Source organism: Nymphaea colorata, unplaced genomic scaffold, assembly GCF_008831285.2.
Source record: "Nymphaea colorata isolate Beijing-Zhang1983 unplaced genomic scaffold, ASM883128v2 scaffold0695, whole genome shotgun sequence".
In the NCBI taxonomy this organism is placed as follows: Eukaryota; Viridiplantae; Streptophyta; class Magnoliopsida; order Nymphaeales; family Nymphaeaceae; genus Nymphaea; species Nymphaea colorata.
In genome coordinates this window covers 1-5,000 of record NW_022205201.1, presented here as the reverse complement: position 1 = coordinate 5,000, position 5,000 = coordinate 1, and positions in this window count along the sequence as shown.

Genomic DNA, 5,000 nt, shown 5'->3' with positions numbered 1-5,000 from the left:
ACAAGGTAATATTTCCATTTCTTCATCAGTAAATTAGTACACCTTGAAGCCATAATTGATTTTCCTTGATACCTAACATAATGCATCAAAGGTTCCTTGAAGAACCAGAGGGGCAGGGTCCTTTGAGAATCATTACGAGGCGTCACTACAAGATGTTTTATTTTTCCATAAAAATGTGTTCTCTCAAGAAAGGCTAGAGAAGATATTGACCGTAAATGAGAGGATTGTTTACGAAGGAAAACTAATACGGATTCGCATTCATATACATGAGAATTATACAAGAACAAGAATAATCTTTGATTTTCCTTTGAAAAAATGGAAATGGATTTATTTGAAGTAATAAGGCTATTCCAATTATGATGCTCGTGTAGAAAACATCTCAATAAATGCAAAGAAGGAGCATCTCGTATCCGAGTGCGGAGAGTTTGAAGCAAGATTTCCAGATGGATTGGGTAGGGTATTAGTATATCTGAAACATAATATAAATGTGATAATTTGTCCTCTAAAAAGGGAAATATTGAATGAATAGATCGTAAATTCTGATACTGATATTTTGCTATTCTTTCTCTTTCTAGGGAAGATACTAATCGCACCGAGAATGGAATTTCCATAATTCCTGCAAAACCCTCTGGTATCGTTTGAGAATAAAAACTCCTGTTGGGCCCAACGAACCTAGAATCATTAACCGAAATGGTCAAATGATTCTGTTGATGCAGTCGAGTAATTAAGCGTTTCACAATTAGTGAACTAGATTTATTGTCATTGTCATAACCTAAATTTTCCGTGGGTTCATAAAAAATCGAACTATTTAAACCATGATCATGAGCAAGTGCATAGATATACTCCCGAAAAAGAAGTGGATATAAGAAGCGCTGTTTCCGGTATCTATCTATTTCTAAATAGCCTTGCAATTCGTCTTGCAATTTATCCATTTGTTTGCAATGAAACTTGAACCGCATGCGGGGGAGGATTTCTTGGGTTATTAAATAATCAATACATAGTGCGATATGGTCCTAACAAGGTATATCATAAAAACTGATATACCTGGAGACAAGACGTCTAATCAACGCATCCTCTCTTTTTCCATCCAACTCGTTCGTGTTTGGGTATAGTTACAAGAGATTGTGTATTAGAAATCCTTTATTTTTGCAACCCGATCGCTCTTCTGACTTTGGAATGAGTTATATTTATCAGTACACCGTTTCTTATACACATTTGGTTACACTCCAGTAACTAATGGAGAACAGTGAATAGTTAGGATTTTTTTTTAAAGGAATCAATGATCCACTCGCAGGAGAGCCCTTTCCCGCATCAGGCACTAATATATTTTTAACGTCTAATTAGATCGGGTATTCGTTCGAATTCAGATAAGAACGGAAACTCGTTGCTTTTGGTTTTTCCTTATAATTGGAGCCATATAGCTCTATCCATTTATTCACTTGACCCAACTGTGAATGAATTTTGAACCGTTCTAGCTAAGAATCAAAAGGACATTTTTTACCGATCTGATATGACCAGATAAGAATGAAGTATTCTCAGAGTTATCCATTGATACGACATGCTGTTTTTTCCATTCATTCCCTTTCAGGATCAGTCGTGGTCTTACAAACTCTACCGATGGTATGGACGAATCCGCTTCATCCAAATGTGTAAAAGATCATAGCCGCACTTAAAAGCCGAGTACTCTACCGTTGAGTTAGCAACCCAGATAAGGATCTAATTACGATCGAAATAAAAATCAAGAGATTTGATTACCGGAACCAGTCAAGTCAAAATTACCGGAACCAGTCAAGTCAAAACATTGAACTAACATAAGCATAAGAATAACAGCAAGTTTAGAAGAAACTATGATTCTAAAAAATCTATACAATAAAGAAGAGCAGATTCACAGATAAGTATAGCTTTAGTAAATAAAAAAAAGACTTCCTGTGTCACAGACGATCCCTCAAACCAATCCTTTGAATGAAGTAAAAAACCAAACCTATGAAACCGCAAGAATAGATCGATTTATCTACGATCGAATTCTATTGTATTCTATTCGTTCGAGAGACCATTGTCAATACAAACGAAATATTGGGAAATCAAATCAAACAAAATACAATAAATAAACTAAATATAAATAAGATAAGGCCTTGTGTTAGATTGGCACTACAAGAAATGAAAATGAAGTGAAGTAAAGAAGAAGTAGGTAAAAAGAATATCGTATTTATTCACTATCACTATAGGCCCCAAGATTCACCTCTTGTTTCTTGAGGTGAGGGAGTCCCAAGGAAAACCATCAGATTAATGGTAATCCCATAATTTCATGGATTTCAGTTATGACATATAATATAATCCTTTTTCTATCCCTCTCATATTCATATAAATATAAAAAGACAAAGAGATTCTTTGTCATTCTTTGTCCTTACATTATCTCAAACCATATAGGAACAATAGCGAATAGGTATGAATATAGCAAGAGAGTGGCGAAGAAACAATTAAACAAAACTAGAACTAGCTACTATACCGGTCCATCTTTTGATTTCATTAATTTCATTTTGTTTGATTAACTCGAAGTTCCTTAAATACCTCTGCCTTTTTTGAAATATCATGAACAGTTCCCGTGGGTTGAGCTCCTTTTTCAAGGAAATATAGAATAGCAGGAACATTTAAATAAGTTTGATTCTTTATCGGGTCGTAAAAGCCTACTTTCCGAAGATCTCTTCCCTCTCTTCGGGATCTGACATCAATTGCAATGATTCGATAGGTGGCTCATTGGGATAGATCGATGGGCAATACCCCCCCCCCTGGAAACGTATAGGAAGTTTTCTCCTCATACGGCTCGAGAAAGAATGATTAAAATTGATGGATATAAATCTATAGCAAACGGATCCTTGAAATCATCAATTAAATTATGATTGAAGTCGTCTTTTTTCCTTCTTCCTTCCTATAAAATAAAAATATCATTCGTCCTCATAACTCAAGTTGGGTAATTCTCAAAGGACTAAAAAGAAATCCTTAAAAAATCCTTAAATAAATATTTATTGAGCGGTCTATAACCCCTTTTTTGTCTCGTCTGGAATATATTTCCATTTCTTACTTATTATGATCCAATCCACTTGATTGAGACAATCATTGAAAATGGTGTTTTCTTGTTTTGGAATCACTTATCCTTGAATCATTAGGTTTAGACATTACTTCGGTGATCTTTAATCTTCCGGAACGGCAGCAACATACCTTTTGGCTATTTCTTTACGTCGAAGAATCATACGAACGATTCAATTCCATTAATTCCCCTGTGATACACTTCTTTATCATCGAAATAGTCTCACCAATTACAGCAAACTTTTTTTTATAGAAAAGTCGGTCCAATTTGACCTTTTCTATATCGAAGATATACTTACGAAGTCGTTCCAAATTATTAATTGGCACTAACCCTAGATCCTGCCTCTGATAATCATTTATTCTCGAGCTCCATCATGTACTATTTTATTTACATTACAACCCAACATCGTGGAGTAATGGTGAAACAGAACAAAATATGTCGAGCCAAGAGCATCCTCATTGAAGATGATGGATGTAAAAATCCACAGCCGATCATGTCATTCAAGTCGCACGTTGCCTTCTACCACATCGTTTCAAACGAAGTTTTACCATAACAAAAATTCCTATAATTCGGAATCGGTACGGGATTGATTCAATATGGAATTAAATCATGAATAGTCATTGATTGATCTTTTATTCTATTTTTTAATATTCTCCATGGACGCATATGTATATCTAACAAGTATCCAGTTTGCCCCCTGATTCTAGCGTATGAATCATTTATTTCACCATTTATAAGAAAGACGAATAAACAAGAAGTTAGTTAACAACCTGATCATTTGTGACAATCAGTCATGAGTGAAATGAGCCAATTCTTGCTCGAACGACTAAGCTAAACTAAAGATCTTTAATTGGATTTCCAATACCGGAAAAGAATGAGTTAGTAACTGATTAAGCCATTCCAATGAACCAGAAAGGGCCAAAGTGGTTTGATGGTAAATGATAAATTAACTAATCTCAGACTTCATCGAGTATCAAGGATTCATGAAAAATGGTTTCACATAAAAAAATCTCGTACTTTGCCATCATTGCTATTGGTGGAAAGCAGTTCTTCCGTAAAGACTCAATTTGATCTCTGAATCAATCAGCAAGTCTGTGCAATCACAACGAATAACTGTAATTACGGATATCTCTTAGACGTCAATTTGATCATTTTGATCATCATAATAACATGAAATTTAATTTTGCTTTTCCTTAAATCATCAACTGTCTAAACCAGATCAACTGTCTAAACCAGATAAATGGGACGAGAAACAAAATCTAAAACTAATTTCATTTCTTTGTTCATGAGCATCAAACATAATAAGAATATAGTAAAGTCAAAAAATGAATAAAAAAGACACAGTAAGTAAATAAGATAAAGTGAACGTCCTCGATTCATTCTTGAATCTGATTGAGAATATCAGAATCAAAGCAGCATGATCTTTTGGTATCCATCGGGTTATGTTATATATACAGCTGTTACCGCGGGTAATCGTGGATATTTTAAGGCATCACAGAAATTTCTGACCGAAACAAAGACTGTTTGTTGTTTGTTCTTACTGAAATAGAACAATAACAATACAAAGGGTGGCATGCTTCTTTTCGGCATATTCTGCTTTTTTGCTTCCAGAGTCGTTCGATAAAGTCAAGTAAATTAAATCCGCGATTCTGCCTACCAATGGATTTACAATTCCATTATTCATCAGTTCATTAGAACCAGATGCAAATTGGGTACAATACAATGCATCTATTCCTATTGAACTTGATTGTTTGTTGATGAAATCGGGAATAGCCACAGATATTTCAATTGATACCTTCCATTGTTGATCAGCACACATATCTAAAAAACATTTCATCTGGATTATATTATGAATCATGCATACCCGGTCAACCAACAAAAGAATCTTCTTTTCTTATAAGCTGTGTAAGCTGTG